Raw genomic sequence first — 18,258 nt, 5'->3', positions numbered from 1 at the left:
CAAGGGCCGACCAAGATAAGCCTTGGATGAATCAAGTGGTGGCCGACCCTAGCTTGGAGCCCAAGCTTAGGTGGCCGACCACAATAAAATTAAAAGGGATTTTAGTTTTAAAATCTTTCCTTATGTGGAAGCCATGATTTAAAAGAGAGTTTTAAAATTAAATCTTTCCTTTTATAGTTTCTACAAAAGATTAAGAGAAAGGTTTGATATCTTTCCTTATTTATGGTTGAAAGAAAGATTTTAATTTTGAAGAAAACTTTCCTTTTTGTAATCATCCACATGTTTTAATAGAGATATTTTAATTTATAAAAGTTTCCTTTTTTAACCAACCATGAAGGGAATTTTTAAAGAGAAATTTTTATTTTAAAAATTTCTAGAAACAAATTAGGAAGTTTAATTTTGTGTTTAAAACTTTCCTAATTTGGAGGACTTGTAGGGGCCGACCATTAAAAGAATAAAAGGAAATTTTTAATTAAATTTTCCTTTTGTTCATTAGCAAGGGAAAATAAGGAAGTTTTAATTATGTTTAAAACTTTCCTTAATTACCAAGACCAAGGAATATAAAAGAGGGGGTAGAAGTGCCTCACCTTACAACACATCTATTATTTCTCTCCTCTCCTTTCCTTGGTGGTGGCCGACCCTCTGCTCTCTTCTTTCTCTCTTCTCCTTTTGGTGAGGCCGGCGACACTTGGAGGCTTGATCTCATCTTGGTGGCTGGTTGCTTGTCGAGAAGAAGAAGAGAAAGAAAGCTTCCCTTCAAGAAGAGTTGGTGGCCGAAACTTGCAAGGAGAGGAAGGAGGCTTGGGTGGATTCTCGTCTCGGTAGATTGTCGCCCACACGACATCCGAGATAAGAAGAGGAATACGACAAAAGATCATGAGGTCTATAAGCTATAAAAGGTATAACTAGTTATTAGTTTCCGTATCATAACTAGTTCATTCTTTTGTTTAGATCTTGAAATACCAAACACAAGAGGCTAATGATTCTAGGCTATCGAATTTATATTTTTGATTTTATGTTTCTTTTGTTTTTTGAACTTGTGATTCGATTGTTCTTATTGGTTAAACCTAGGGTTACTATAAGGAGATTAAATATTGAATTTCGTTGAAAGGCTTTGTCTAGGAAGTGGTGGATGATCCCATACCCAAGAAGGCCTAGTGCTTCGCCATATTTAACTTGGATGCCGGTCTCTGAAATAAATATTTAATCGAATTTGTAACATGGGTGGATTTAGATTAATAATGTTAAGCATCGTTTGCGATCCAAGTCTAAACCTCTAAGAACAGATAAGTTGAATTTGGAATCAATAATGTTAAGTTCTGTTTGTGATTCCAAATTTAATTTCTAAAGAACACAATAGGTTGTTAGGAATGGTTCGGACTTGTACAAAATTTTTGTACAGGGGAACCAGTATAATATTCTGACTAGAAACCAACACCTTTATGCTCCTCTGATATTCTATCTTCACTTGTTGACACACTAAGCCTCAATTTGTAAAGTCCATAATGTCCTTCTTTATACCATTCCACCAGTTAGAGCATTTTAAGTCTCAATACATATTGGTATCTCCCATATGGACAGTGAATCATGATCGAACTTGCTTCCTAGAGTCAATCTTCTTTAATCATGTGTATCTTGAGAACATACAATCTTCCTCAAAAATGGAGAGTTTCATTTATATCATGTAAAAAAAAATTCTATATGCGGACCTAAATCTCGTCCACTACTTAAGAATTTGAGGGGTTGATCATCAACTTGTGCTTCCTTAATCTGTTCAACTAATGGTGACAGGGAACCCATAAATACTGATAAGCTCTTTGACTTTCCCTTTAGTAATAGCTTCTACCTCCTAAGGATCCATACAAATGCCTTTCGAAATCATTGTCCAGTGACACTTTGCTCCTCGAAGGTCATCTTCTACAATATTCCGCCAATTGGTGGCCTAGTCTCGTAAGTGTTAAGCAACTAACTCCACCTTCTCCACATCCCTAATAGTCATATATCCGAATGTACTTTCTAGGTTATCTAACCAGATATGAGTGGTCCATGGATCAGAATCCACATGAAATAGGATATGTGTTTTGTCCATTACCCAATTGGTAGTGGTGGGGGTGGGTATTGTTGTTGGTGTTTTCTAAGACTGTGTTTCATGATCTGCAATAAGTGGTTGATGGCCTTGACCCTTGTTTTCTGACTCAGTATCAGTTGGTACTTCACAAGAATATACATTCTCTATATTAGGGTTGTGTTATACCGTGTCTACTAGTCGCTTCCATGGTCGACCTTGACCACGATCGCAAGTGTGGGCAATCTCACTAAGTGTCATTCCTACTATGACCAAGTGAATGACTACCTAATAGAAAAGTATAGTAACACAACATAACCAACTAAATGAGAGAGTCTAACCAACAACATCTCAATTTTTTATGAAATACAACCTGTCTAATAATAAGCTAAACAAAGTAGTGAACACAAAATGTAAGATAATTACGAGAGGTATGTAACGCCCAGCAATTTCATATGAATTTCTTTTAAGGATAATAGAAAATGGAATCAAAAAGAAAATAGAAAAAAAAGAAGAAGAGTGGTCAAGGCTTGAACCTTGAACCTCTTAACAAGTGGCAAAGTTTTAAGTAGTATGGGATAACCAATAGGCCAAGAGAAAGCATTGGTAGGAAGGAAAAGGGAATTGTAGTTAAGAGTAGGGATGGTGAAGGGACACCTTTCTTCCTTCACTTAGAAGAAAAGTTTATCTTTTCTTTCTCCCCTTTCATTTAGCATTAAGAGTTCATTTTCCCTTCTCCCTTCATTTAGAATAAATGAAAGGAAGAATAAAAAGGTATTTTCCCTTCTCTCTTCCATGGAGAATAAATAGAAGAAAGGGAAAGAAAAATTATTCTTTTCCTTCTTCCTCCTTCTCCTTCCTTCACCGAAAATCCAAGCCCCTTGTTTCTCTCATTGCCAAATTCAAGTTAAGGGCTTTCTCCCTAAGAAAACTTCACAAAAGGAAGCTCTTGAAGTATACTTCTCATTACAAGAAAAGAAAATAAGGAAAAGGGAATTCTAGAAGCGAAAAGGGTTTCTTCCTTCTTCTTCACCAAGGGTATTCTCTTAGTAAACCCAAGCAAGAGGATGTAAGTATCTCCCTCACTTGCGGTACAAGTAGTTTACGAGTGTTATTCATGTTTTATGTTGCTTGAAAACCTAGAAATCATGCTCATAGGTTTCGGCCAAGAAGAGATTAAGGGCTTAGGAAAGTTTAAACTCTATTTAGGTTTGCTTATGTATTTTCTTATGATGCTTAATAAGTTAGGTGATGTTAATAAGATGTTTTCCATGTTTTAAAGTTGCCAAAAACCCTAGAACCATGCTCTTAGGGTTTCGGCCAAGAAGGAACAAAATAGATTTAAGAAAGTTTTTAAACCTAAACTATGCTTGCTTATGCTTCCTTATAGTATGTGATCTACTATGTTATGTTAGTTAAGGTTTTCATGTTTTAAAGTTGCCAAAAACCCTAGAACCAAGCCCTTAGGGTTTTGGCCAAGAAGGAACAAATAGATTTTAGAAAGTCTTTAAACCTAAACTATGCTTGTTTATGATTCCTTATGGTATGTGATCTACTATGTTATTTTAGTTAAGGTTTTCATGTTTTAAAGTTGCCAAAAACCCTAGAACCATGATCTTAGGGTTTCGGCCAAGAAGGAACAAAATAGATTTAAGAAAGTCTTTAAACCTAAACTATGCTTGTTTATGATTCCTTATGGTATGTGATCTACTATGTTATGTTAGTTAAGGTTTCCATGTTTTAAAGTTGTTAAAAAACCCTAGAACCATGCTCTTAGGTTTCGGCCAAGGAGGAATAAAATAGATTTAGGAAAGTTTTAAAACCTAACTATGCTTGCTCATGGTATGTAATCCATTATATGATGTTAGTGTAAAGTTTCCATGTTTTATGTTGCTTAACACCTAGGATGACACCTCTTGTAAGTTTCGACCAACTAAGAAAAAATAGGGTAAGAAGTCTTTCTATGTTGCTAAAGGTCTCCCATGTTAGGATGAGTACCATGTGATGCTAGTATGATACTTTTCTTGTTTTAAAAATGCTTAAAACCTAAGGCCATACCTTGTAAGTTTCGGCCAAGAAGCAAGGAAGGGAATTAGGGAAGCTTAGTTCCAACTAGACTTGCTTATGTTTTCTCACATGTTATGCTATGTATGATGTGATGCTAATATGATGCTTTTCTTGGTTAAAGTTGCTTAAAAATTTAAGATTCATGTCCATGCAAGTTTCGGCCAAGATGTGGATTAGGAATTATGGAAAGTTCAAAACCCTAACCATGCATGATAATGACTCTCTATGTTATGCTATGTGATATGCTTCATTATATGACAAGAACATGATATGCTTTATGATATGACAAGAACATGATATGCTTCATGATGTGACAAAAACATAATATGCTTCATGATATGACAAGAACATGCTATGTTTCATGATATGACAAGAACATGATATACTATTTTACTTTTGAATTGGCTTGTATCGGACCCTAAGAATGGTCCATGGGATGGACTCCTAAGTTGCCCCTAGGTCGATGGTCAAGGAAACGGGCTTAGTTCCTAGTAGGCTCGAGATTAGCTACCTCGGATTTATTTAAGATGCGCACAATTCATGTATGTGGTACAATGGCGGGCCCTCATGTTGAGATTTATGTTTAAGTACCTATATGATATATGTTTTCAAAACAACATCTTGCATATGTTTGTTTCATGCTATATGATTATGATATATGTTTTCAAAGAACATCTTGCATATGTTTGTTTCATGCCATATGATTATGATATATGTTTTCAAAGAACATCTTGAATATGATTATCTCATGCTACATGATTATTATGCTTCATGAAAATGCTCTTGTGTGATATGTCTATGATGCCTAAATGAACATGCTACTACCTTATGCTTATGCTTGTTTGATTAGATGAACATGTCATTACTTTATATCAACTTCATGATGTATGTTTTTGTGAGTAGGAAAGGATCTTATTAAGCCTATGTGCTTATAGTTTTATTTCCTTGTACTGCAGAAAAGGGTAAAGCATGGTTAAACTAAAGGGAGCAGCAGGAGGGGCAAAGGATGTGTGTGGCAGTGGCATGGTGGAAGAGATTTGTTTTGTGTTTTCAGGACTTATATATGTTTTAAGCTTTTGCATGTGAACTATTTCTTTCTTGCTACTTTTGATGATATTAGCTTGACTTGTTGGATGTTTTACACTTAAGGTGAACTATACTTACCCTTGCTTACATGATACCCCAAAATGCTAAGTACTTGTTTATTTAAAGAATTGTTAGTGATCATGAGTTCTAGAGAGCAGTATACATGTTTAGTTTTCTTCTTATCTTAGTACGCTTTATGCTTTAGTTAGACAAGCATGTATCATGTTTCAAGTGATAGATAGTTAATAAATTTTTATATACATGAATGCTTGCATGTTCACATGTTTTGGTTATATGATTAAGTTTTAAGTTGTAAAAAAATAAAATAAATAAAAGAAATTTTTCTTCCGCTGCAATTATTTCTTATGCATGTATGTATGTATGTTCGCGTAGCGCCGCCCTGACTATCAGTAGGGGAAGGGTGGCGCTACACGAATCCTACCACCCCACCAGTGAATCAGAATCAGATGCCAGTTGTGCCTACAGCTGCACCAGTACCACCGATAGGCCCAGCCCCAGTGGTTCGACAAGAGGCGTATCTAATTCAGTGGCAGAGGTTGAAGTCGAAAAATTTCTCTGGCACTTGTGAACCATGGGATGCTCAAGCCTGGTTGAAGACTGTAGAAAGCATAGTAGAGCTACTGGACTGGCCCAAACATGAAAATGTCAAGTGTGCATCATTCTGCCTTTCGGGAAATGCCAGAATGTGGTGGGACAGAGTTAAAGCAAAGAGGCAAGTGAACTAGATGAGATGGACGGACTTTGAAGCTGAATTTTTCGTAGAATTCTTCCATATGCGTGTTACGAACAAGCACTACGACGAGGTCATCGAGTTCCGGCAAGGTGACCTATCAGTTAATGAAGCGGTGAAAAGATTCAACCGACTAGCACGCCTATGCCCAGAGTTGGTCAGCATAGAAAGAGAAAGAGTCAGACTCATGCTGAAGATGCTTAGACCCAAGATAGCTCTAAATGTGGTCGGTGGAGTTAATAGACCACAAACCACCGAAGAGCTGATCAGCAGTGCCCTAATCACCGAACACTACCTGAAGGCGCTAAACGAAGGCAAGGGTCAAGCCCAGTCGGGAGGACAGAAATCTCAAAGTATCAAAGCCGGCTGGAAAGGAAACCCCAATGGTAAGAGAAAACAAGGAAACAATCCTAAGGGTGGTCCAGCAAACAAACAACCCACGTACCCTCAGTGCACTACATGTGGGAAGAAGCATCCCGGGGTGTGCCACAAGGGCACAAATAGGTGCTTCAACTGTGGACTGGAAGGACATCGAGCCAAAGACTGCCCTACCCAGGTTCAGACACCTCCTCAGTAGTACAATCAGAACAGGGGAGCTCCCTCACAGCTACACCAGATGCAAGTTGCGATAGAAGGTACTCAAATAAGCTAAGGGAGTTTGGAAGCCCCGCTAGTCACGACAAATGCCAGGATTTTCTCTCTCACCAAGGAAGACGTGGTGAATGCTTCTACGGTTGTCATAGGTCAGATATTTATTTCTAGTCAGCATGCTACTGTATTATTTGATACTGGGGCAACACACTCGTTCGTCTCCACGCTTTTCACAAAGAAGATAGACATGCCACCACAAGCCTTAGATTGCAAGTTCTTAACAACCCTGCCCTCGGGAGAAGTGATGCCATCTACCCATTGTTGGTTGCTACTCGGAAAAACTAATGGTTCAACAGTACAAAATTTTTGTACAAAGGTCTAAACCTTTTCCTAGCTACCATGTGTTCTTTTAAATTAAACTTGGATCGCCTGCGGAACTTAACACGTTTGATCCAAAGTTTAATTTATTTGTTCTTTTAGGTTTAGACTTGGATCTCCTGCGGAACTTAACACGTTCGATCCAAATCACCTAGGTTATTAATTCCATTAAATATTAATTTCCAAAATTGGCTTCCAGGACTGCATGGCGAGGCACATGACATTCTTGGATATGGGAACAACCACCACAGCCTAGACAAAGCCTTTTAAGGAAAGCTAATATTTAATTTTCTTAAATAACTTTAGGTCAACCAAAAAGAACAATCAAATCACAAGGAAAAGAAAAACAAAAGAACACAACATCGAAAATAAATTCGAAATACTAGAATCGCATGCCTCTTGTATTTGGTATTTTTACATGAAAATAAAACTAGTATGATGCGGAAATTAAATACTAGTATACCTTTTCTTTTGCAAGTAAAAACCTCTAGGTCTTCTATCGTATTCCTCTTCTAACCTCGGACGTTATGTGGGCAACGATCTTCCGAGATGAGATACCACCAAAGCACCTTCTTCTTCTCCTTGCAAGGTTCGGTCACAACAAGAGCACCTCCAAGGATGAAGAGATTCAACCAACCAAGCTCCAAGGGATGCAAGCTTTCTCTCCTTCTTCTCCAAGCTAGAATCCGGCCACCACTTGATCTCCAAGAGTGAAGGGAGTTTCGGCCACAAGGATGGAGAGAAGAGAAAGGGAAGTGTCGGCCACACCAAGGAAGAAAAGAGGGAGAAAATAATAGAGGTTGTTCACCTTGAAGGCTTCCAAAACCCCCTCTTTTATTATCCTTAGCTTTGGCAAATAAGGAAATTTAATTACAATAAAATTTCCTTAACTTTCCTTGACATGAATTAATTAAGAAAAATTAAATAAAATTTCCTATTAAATCATATCATGGCCGGCCACCTCATGGGAGAAACAAGGCAATTTTCAATCAACAATTAAAATTCCTTATTTGTCCTCGAAAATTTAAAAAAAATAAAATTTCCAATTAAAATCCCTTCATGGTTGATAAAAGAAATTTCTATAATTTTAATTTTTCAACATGTGAATAATTTACAAAGAAGAAAAATAAAATATCCTTCCAATCTACAAATAAGGAAAGAGATCTAATCTCTTTCTTTAATCTTTTGTAGAAACTTATAAAAGAGATATTTTAATTTTTAATCTCTCCAATAAATTATATCTTCCACATAAGAAAAATTTAAAATTAAAATTCTTTTCTAATTTAATAGGGCCGGCCACCTAAGCTAGGGTTCAAGCTAGGGTCGACCACCCATGGACCAAGGCTTGGCCGGCCCTAGCTTGATCCACAAGCTAGCTTGGCCGACCCCTGCAACATGAGTATGAAGGTGGGTATAGGTGGGTATAGTACTCTATAAATAAGAGGCTACGATAGGGACCAAGTGGAGGAATTGGTTTTGGTCTCCCGATAAAATTAAGCATCCCGTGTTCGCCCCGAACACACAACTTAATTTTATCAATAATAATTCATTCCACTAGAGAACTATTATTGAACTACCGCACCAATCCCAAATTACATTTTTGGGCTCCTTCTTATTATGAGTGTGTTAGTCTCCCTGTGTTTAAGATGTCGAATGTCCACTAATTAAGTGAGTTACTGACAACTCATTTAATTAATATCTTAGTAGAAGAATAGTACCACTAAACCTTATCGTCATGTCGGACTAAGTCCACCTGCAGGGTTTAACATGACAATCCTTATGAGCTCTTCTTGGGGACATTATCAACCTAGATCACTAGGACACAGTTTCCTTCTATAATCAACAACACACACTATAAGTGATATCATTTCCCAACTTATTGGGCTTATTGATTTATCGAACTAAATCTCACCCATTGATAAATTAAAGAAATAAATATCAAATATATGTGCTTGTTATTATATTAGGATTAAGAGCACACACTTCCATAATAACTTACATCTTTGTTCCTTTATAAAGTCAGTATAAAAGAAACGACCTCTGATGGTCCTACTCAATACACTCTAAGTATACTAGTGTAATTATATAGTTAAGATAAACTAATACATAATTACACTACGACCTTCCAATAGTTTGTTCCTTTCCATTTTGGTCGTGAGCTACTGTTTATAATTTATAAGATACTGATAACATTATCTTTTGGATGTGACACCATATACTATGTTATCTACAATATAAATTAATTGAACAACTACAAACAAATGTAGATAATTTGACCAAATGTGATTCTTTATTCAAAATAAATATTTACAAAATCTTAGGCTTTCAGTATACACTCTAACAATCTCCCACTTATACTAATGACTAAGCTGCCATATCTGCTGCCATACATCTGATTCCCATTCCCTCCACATGCCGATCGAAAGCTTTTGCTGGAAGGGCCTTAGTGAAAGGATCTGCCAGGTTATCTGCTGATGCAATCTTGGCGATGACAACTTCTCCTCGCTTTACGATATCTCGTATCAGGTGGTACTTGCGCTCTATATGTTTACTTGCCTTATGGGCTCGTAGTTCCTTCGAGTTTGCAACTGCACCGCTATTATCACAATAAATTGTGATGATTTTGGGAAACCAGGAATCACATCTAAGTCCATTAGAAAGTTCCTGAGCCATACTGCTTCTTTAGCTGCCTCAGAGGCTGCTACATACTCAGCTTCCATGGTTGAGTCCGAAACGCATTTCTGCTTAACACTCCTCCATGCAATGGCTCCACCTCCTAAAGTAAACACATAGCCTGATGTAGACTTACTGTTGTCCCTATCTGATTGGAAATCTGAATCCGTGTAACCCACAGGGAGCAAATCGTCTGATTGGTAAACTAGCATATAATCTCTAGTCCTTCTCAGGTACTTTAATATATGCTTTACCGCAGTCCAATGTCCTTTTCCAGGGTTACTCTGATATCTGCTGACCATGCCCACGACAAAACAGATATCAGGTCTCGTACATAGAATTGCATACATAAGGCTTGCTACAGCTGAAGCATAAGGAACTGCTTCCATGTCCTCTATCTCCTTTGATGTCTTCGGAGACATCTCTTTAGATAGAGCTACTCCATGCCTAAAAGGTAAGAAACCTTTCTTGGAATTCTGCATGCTAAAACGAGCAAGGATTGTATCTATATATGAAGCTCGGGACAGACACAACATTCTTTTCTTGCGATCCCTTATAACTTTAATCCAAGAATGTGTGCACAATCTCCTAAGTCCTTCATATCAAATTGTTTGGACAACCATACCCTTACGTCTGATAATACCTTGACATTGTTGCCAATTAACAAAATATCATCTACGTATAGTACAAGAAATACCACCACGTTTTCGTTACACTTCTTGTATACACAAGACTCATCCGGACACTGAATAAATCTATATGACTGGATTACTTCATTAAACCGGATGTTCCAAGACCTTGAAGCTTGCTTCAGTCCATAAATGGACCGATTGAGCTTGCACACTAGATGCTCTTTGCCTTTTTCAATGAACCCTTCTGGTTGCTTCATATGGATAATCTCTTCAAGACTTCCATTAAGGAAAGCTGTCTTGACATCCATTTGACAAATCTCATAATCCATATGAGCAGCAATGGATAAGAGTATTCGATAGACTTAAGCATGGCTACCGGTGAAAAGGTCTCCTCATAATCGATTCCCTCTTTCTGAGTGTACCCTTTCGCAACAAGCCTATCTTTGAAGGTTTCTACCTTCCCGTCTGTCCCTCTTTTCCTTTTGTAGATCCACTTGTATCTGACGGCTTTTACACCATCAGGTGATTCTACGAGCTCCCAGACCTTATTAGAGTACATAGACTCTATTTCAGAATTCATTGCCTTTTGCCAAGATGTTGCATCTATATCTTGGAGTGCTTCGTCATATGTTCGGGGATCAGGTTCATGTTTACCCGGGATCAAGTCCGAAGACTCTCCCAAAAACATGAATCTCTAAGGTTCCCTCACAACTCTCCCACTACGACGAGGCACTGTCTGTGGTTGTGTATCATGTGTGACATGTGTTGCAGTCTCTTATGGTACTTCATTTTGTACTGTTGGTACTAAAGTAGACGTGTCTTCTCTAAGTTCTTCTAGAACAACTTTGCTACTGGGCTTATGATCCATTATATAGTCTTCTTCTAAAAACTGGGCATTAGTGCTAACAATGACCTTCTGGTCTTTAGGACTATAAAATAAACCACCTTTTGTTCCTCTGGGATAGCCTACAAACACGCGAACTTTTGTACGAGATTCTAACTTATCAGCATCTGGTTTCAGCACATGTGCTGGACTACCCCAAATCTGAATATGTCTTAGACTGGGTTTTCGCCCATTCCACAATTCTGTGGGAGTAGAAGAAACTGATTTAGAAGGTACTAAGTTCAGAATGTACACTACCGTTTCCAGAGCGTATCCCCAAAACAAATTTGGTAATTCTGAATAACTCATCATCGATCTAACCATCTCCATAAGAGTCCTATTCCTTCGTTCTGCCACACCATTCTGTTGGGGTGTACCAGGTGTGGACAGTTGGGATTGAATCCCGGCCTCTGATAAGTAATTCCTAAACTCTCCTAAGAGGTATTCGCCACCACGATCAGACCGTAGTGTCTTGATACTTTTACCTAGTCGTTTCTCCACATCAGCCTTGTACTCTTTGAAATTATCAAAGCACTCAGACTTGCGGCGCATTAGGTAAATGTATCCGTATCTTGAATAATCGTCTATAAAAGAGACAAAATATTCAAAACCACCTCTCGCCTGGATAGACATAGGACCGCACAAATCAGAATGAACCAATTCTAACACTTCTTTGGCTCTATACCCCTTGGCCTTAAAAGACCTCTTGGTCATTTTACCTTCCAAGCAAGATTCACAAGTTGGAAAATTTTCCAACTCTAATGAACCCAAGAGTCCATCGGCTATAAGCCTTTGAATCCTACTTAAGTTAATATGACCAAGCCTTAGATGCCAAAGATATGCTTGGTTCATTTCCAAAGGTTCTTTTCTCTTATTTGAGTTAGAAGATGTGTTATTAATTTTCATATTTTGCTTTGTGGGAGAAATTGGATTTAAAGTATATAAATTGCCAACCAATGCACCAGAATAGATAATCACTTTATTTCTCTTAATAACCACATCGTTACTAAAAGAAACTGAATATCCATCCAAAAATAGTTTAGAAACTGAAATTAAATTCTTTCTAAAATTGGGTACATAAAGATAATTTCTTAAAACTAAATTTCTATTTCTATTAAAAGATAAGTAGACGTCTCCCACTACAACAGCCGCCACCTTAGTAGCATTGCCCATGTAGATGGTAATCTCTCCTTCAGTTAGTCGGCGGGTTTCCTGGAACCCCTGCAAGGAATTGCAGACATGATCAGTGGCTCCCGTATCTACACACCAGGTGCTGGTAGATAACACCGCTAAACATGTTTCAACAACTAGAGCATGAGATATACCTTTGTTGTTTTGATTCCTACGAGGACAGTCCGCCTTCCAATGCCCTGACTGCTTGCAGATGAAGCACTTGCCCTTCGGCTTCTTCATTCCAGCTTTAGGTCCTGTACTATGAGATTTATTCACCTTCTTTGCTGATCTAACTTGTTTCTTCTTCTTCTTTCCTTTCGGTTTAGAAGTAGAACCATTTTCAGCATAGTGAATCTGAGAATTGTGATGAAACAAACCTTCTGCTGCCTGAAGTTCTGTCAGTAGTTCCGCCAATGAATATACCCTGTTATTCATATTGTAATTCAGGCGGAATTGCTCAAAACTTCTAGGTAGCGTTTGGAGGATCATATCGATCCGGGTTTCCCCATCAATTTCTCCTCCAAGGATTTGTATTTCATTTAGATAAGCCATCATCTTTAGGATATGATCCCTCACGGGAGTACCCTCTTGCATGGTGGCCGTCATTATCTTTCTCATGTCTTCTTGCCTAGAGGCCCAATCCTGGTGACCAAAGATTTCCTTGAGATTGTTCATAATATCATAGGCTGTTGGTAAATCTTGATGCTGATGTTGCAATACATTTGACATTGAAGCCAAAATGTAACACCGCGCCATCTCATCTGCTTTTACCCATTTCCTATGATACTCAATCTCCTCTTGGGTAGATTCACCATTGGGTGTATCAGGGCAAGGTTCAGTCAGTACAAACTTATAGATTTCAACAGTAAGAACAATGTCCAGATTCCTTTTCTAATCTATGTAGTTAGGACCAATAAGTCTGTTCTCTTTTAGTATGATGGCCAGTGGGTTGAAAGTCATCCTAAGAATCACAAATAACATTTGGTCAGAACTCTAAATTTAGAATAATATTGATTCCTCAAACAATACTATTTTAAATTAACCAACACCTCAAAACACCGTAAATTTTGAATGCCACGATAGTGTGGGCGTATACAAATTCAACATTTGTAAAGAGAGGGTTTAATCCATTAATTTTATTATCTTATCAACTTAACTTTTTGACAAATAAAATTAATAGTTGGTTTCCTTTGGTCACATGAATAATAGCAGTGACTCCGATGGGGAGGATACTATTAGACGTACCTAAGTGTATACCATTACTTGACACTAAGTCCATTAATAAGATTGTGCCCCTTCCGATGAGGAAGATCACACGCTCTTAATTAACTTCCTATAGTCATCCAAAATGGAAGTTTGTTCTAGTGATCCACAAACAAACTCATCCGATATGGAGGAAGGCACTCAGAGCCAACGCGCAAGTTTGTTTGCATCACTTACAAACCAGTAATGGAGACCATGGGATTTATTTAAAATCCCTCTCCCACTTAGTTATTTAAAATGAGGAATTTTGACTATGCTAGCCTACTAGACATGTATACTAACATGCACACACAGCACAGTATAAAAGCAATAAATAGAAAAACTAATTTTCAACTATTATGGCTTTTATCTATTATTGTCCTCCGTGTGTCACCAACCCTAGCTGCTGCCATCTTTGGCCACCGCCACCGCGTCTAGTTGTCGCATCCATCTTGCTCCTTGTTCCGCTGCGCCTCTGATCCTCAAAAGGTTCCACGCCTTGCAAGATTCGATCCGCGAAATAAATAGAATTTTACATTTTTCGATCCTATATTCCTCGAAGGAATGTACATGTAAACTAGATCAAACATAAAATAAAATTTACATCCATCGATCCTATATTCCATAAAAGGAATGTACATGTAACTAGATCCAAAAATAAAATCCTAATAAAACTAAATACAACTCCTGCTGTATTTTATAATACAATCAAGCACACACAATAAAATGCCCTTGACATGTCCAAGGGTCTAATCACACACATAATAACTATAAGCCATAATAGTTTGATCCTGCATCCACAAAGTTAGCACATCCTACTATTAACCTGCCTAAATTATGTATGACATGTGCATAATTAAACTAATACCAAATACACAGAGGCAAAACCCTAGCTCTGATACCAATTGTTGGTTGCTACTCGGAAAACCTAATGGTTCCACTGTATAAAAATTTTGTACAAAGGTCTGAACCTTTTCCTAGCTACCATGTGTTCTTTTAAATTAAACTTGGATCGCCCGCGGAACTTAACCCGTTTGATCCAAAGTTTAATTTATTTGTTCTTTTAGGTTTAGACTTGGATCTCCTGCAGAACTTAACACGTTCGATCCAAATAACCTAGGTTATTAATTCCATTAAATATTAATTTTCAAAATTGGCTTCCAGGACTGCATGGCGAGGCACATGACCTTCTTGGATATGGGAACAACCACCACAGCCTAGACAAAGCCTTGTAAGGAAAGCTAATATTTAATTTCCTTAAATAACTTTAGGTCAACCAAAAAGAATAATCAAATCACAAGGAAAAGAAAAACAAAAGAACACAACATCGAAAACAAATTTGAAATACTAGAATCGCATGCCTCTTGTATTTGGTATTTTTACATGAAGATAAAACTAGTATGGTGCGGAAATTAAATACTAGTATACATTTTCTTTTGCAAGCAAATCCCTCTAGGTCTTCTACCGTATTCCTCTTCTAACCTCGGACGTTGTGTGGGCAACGATCTTCCGAGATGAGAAACCACCAAAGCACCTTCTTCTTCTCCTTGCAAGGTTCGGTCACAACAAGAGCACCTCCAAGGATGAAGAGATTCAACCAACCAAGCTCCAAGGGATGCAAGCTTTCTCTCCTTCTTCTCCAAGCTAGAATCTGGCCACCACTTGATCTCCAAGAGTGAAGGGAGTTTCGGCCACAAGGATGGAGAGAAGAGAAAGGGAAGTGTCGGCCACACCAAGGAAGAAAAGAGGGAGAAAATAATAGAGGTTGTTCACCTTGAAGGCTCCCAAAACCCCTCTTTTATAATCCTTAGCTTTGGCAAATAAGGAAATTTAATTACAATAAAATTTCCTTAACTTTCCTTGACATGAATTAATTAATAAAAATTAAATAAAATTTCCTATTAAATCATATCATGGCCGGCCACCTCATGGGAGCAAACAAGGCAATTTTTAATCAACAATTAAAATTCTTTATTTACCCTCGGAAATTTTAAAAAAATAAAATTTCCAATTAAAATCCCTTCATGGTTGATAAAAGAAATTTCTATAATTTTAATTTTTCAACATGTGAATAATTTACAAAGAAGAAAAATAAAATATCCTTCCAATCTACAAATAAGGGAAGAGATCTAATATCTTTCTTTAATCTTTTGTGGAAACTTATAAAAGAGATATTTTAATTTTTAATCTCTCCAATAAATTATATCATCCACATAAGAAAATTTTAAAATTAAAATTCTTTTCTAATTTAATAGGACCGACCACCTAAGCTTGGGTTCAAGCTAGGGCCGGCCACCCATGGACCAAGGCTTGGCCGGCCCTAGCTTGATCCACAAGCTAGCTTGGCCGACCCCTACAACATGGGTATGAAGGTGGGTATCGGTGGGTATAATACTCTATAAATAAGAGGCTATGATAGGGACCGAGAGGAGGAATTGGTTTTGATCTCCCGATAAAATTAAGCATCCCGTGTTCGCCCCGAACACACAACTTAATTTTATCAATAATAATTCATTTCACTAGAGAACTATTATTGAACTACCGCACCAATCCCAAATTACATTTTTGGGCTCCTTCTTATTATGAGTGTGTTAGTCTCCCTGTGTTTAAGATGTCGAATGTCCACTAATTAAGTGAGTTACTGACAACTCATTTAATTAATATCTTAGTAGAAGAATAGTACCACTAAACCTTATCGTCATGTCGGACTAAGTCCACCTGCAGGGTTTAACATGACAATCCTTATGAGCTCTTCTTGGGGACATTATCAACCTAGATCACTAGGACACAGTTTCCTTCTATAATCAACAACACACACTATAAGTGATATCATTTCCCAACTTATTGGGCTTATTGATTTATCGAACTAAATCTCACCCATTGATAAATTAAAGAAATAAATATCAAATATATGTGCTTGTTATTATATTAGGATTAAGAGCACACACTTCCATAATAACTGAGGTCTTTGTTCCTTTATAAAGTCAGTATAAAAGAAACGACCTCTGATGGTCTTACTCAATACACTCTAAGTGTACTAATGTAATTATATAGTTAAGATAAACTAATACCTAATTACACTACGACCTTCCAATAGTTTGTTCCTTTCCATTTTGGTCGTGAGCTACTGTTTATAATTTATAAGGTACTGATAACATTATCTTCTGTATGTGACACCACATACTATGTTATCTATAATATAAATTAATTGAACAACTACAAACAAATGTAGATAATTTGACCAAATGTGATTCTTTATTCAAAATAAATGTTTACAAAAGCTTAGGCTTTCAGTATACACTCTAACACTCATATGCTACGAGCCGCTCCAATCAGAATCGCAGACAGAGAACTCTATTGTGATCTGATAGTCCTCGACATACAGGATTATGACATTATTTTGGGCATGGATTTCCTGTGTAAGTACGGTGCTTCGATCGAGTGCCGTAAAAGAAAAGTAATCTTCCGGCCAGAGGTAAAACCGATGTTTGAATTTTTTGGAAAACAAAGGGGAATTCGGATTACTGGATCGAAATCATGACCAGACAGCTCTCTACCCTGACAATAACATCGACGCTGTTCGATGATATACTAGAAAAACAAACAGGTGACCCCAGCATCCAAAGGATCAAGCAAGAGGTCCAAGAAGGGAAGAACGAGGGATTTCGTATCGCTGACAGTGGAATAGTATACCTCAAAGATCGCTTATGTATTCCCGACGATCCAGAGTTGCGAAAGAAGTTATTGGAGGAGGCTCATGGAATACTTTATGCGATGCATCCTGGATCCACCAAGATGTACCAAGACCTGAAAGGGAAGTTTTGGTGGTTTGGTTTGAAAAGAGATGTGGCTCGGTATGTCAATACCTACTTGACCTGCCAAAGGGTTAAAGCAGAACACCAGAGACCTGGAGGAGTACTACAGCCAATTCAAATTCTAGAATGGAAATGGGAAGACATTTCTATGGATTTCATCTCAAGACTACCCAAAATGACGAACGAATATGAAGCTATATGGGTAATCGTGGACAGATTGACAAAGTCTACCCACTTCTTAGCAATCAAGATGACTTACTCCACTGAGTAACTGGCTCAATTATATGTCAAGGAAATTATTAGATTACATGGGATTCCTAAGACCATCATTTCTGATAGAGATGGGCACTTTATTTCACATTTCTGGGAATGTGTTCAGAAGGCCCTTGGCACGAACCTGTTATTCAGTACGACATTCTATCCTCAGACCGACGGACAAACAGAAAGGGTGAACCAAGTGCTGGAAGATATGTTATGCGCTTGTGCCTTAGATTTCAAGGGAAGCTGATGCTGATATCTATGCTTAGCGGAATTCGCCTACAATAATAGCTACCAAGCTACTATTGGAATGACACCATACGAGGCTCTATATGGGAGGAGATGTAGGTCTCCTATATGCTGGTACGAAGGTGGAGAAAAGAAAGAGATGGGACTTCGAACAGATTTCATTGACGATATCACTCGTGCCATACAGAACATCCGTTAAAGAATAGAAACTGCTCAGAGCCGGCAAAAGAACTATGCGGATAAGCGGTGTAGGCCATTGGAATTCGACGTCGGGGATTCAGTGTTTCTCAAAGTAGCTCCTATGAAAGGAGTGATGAGATTCGGAAAGAAGGAAAAGCTAAGCCCGCGCTATGTGGGACCGTATCTGATCCTGAAAAGAGTTGGCAAGGTAGCTT

Source organism: Zingiber officinale, chromosome 1B (assembly GCF_018446385.1).
Source record: "Zingiber officinale cultivar Zhangliang chromosome 1B, Zo_v1.1, whole genome shotgun sequence".
NCBI lineage: Eukaryota > Viridiplantae > Streptophyta > Magnoliopsida > Zingiberales > Zingiberaceae > Zingiber > Zingiber officinale.
The sequence above is the reverse complement of the archived record's forward strand: the minus strand, read 5'-3'. Positions refer to the sequence as shown.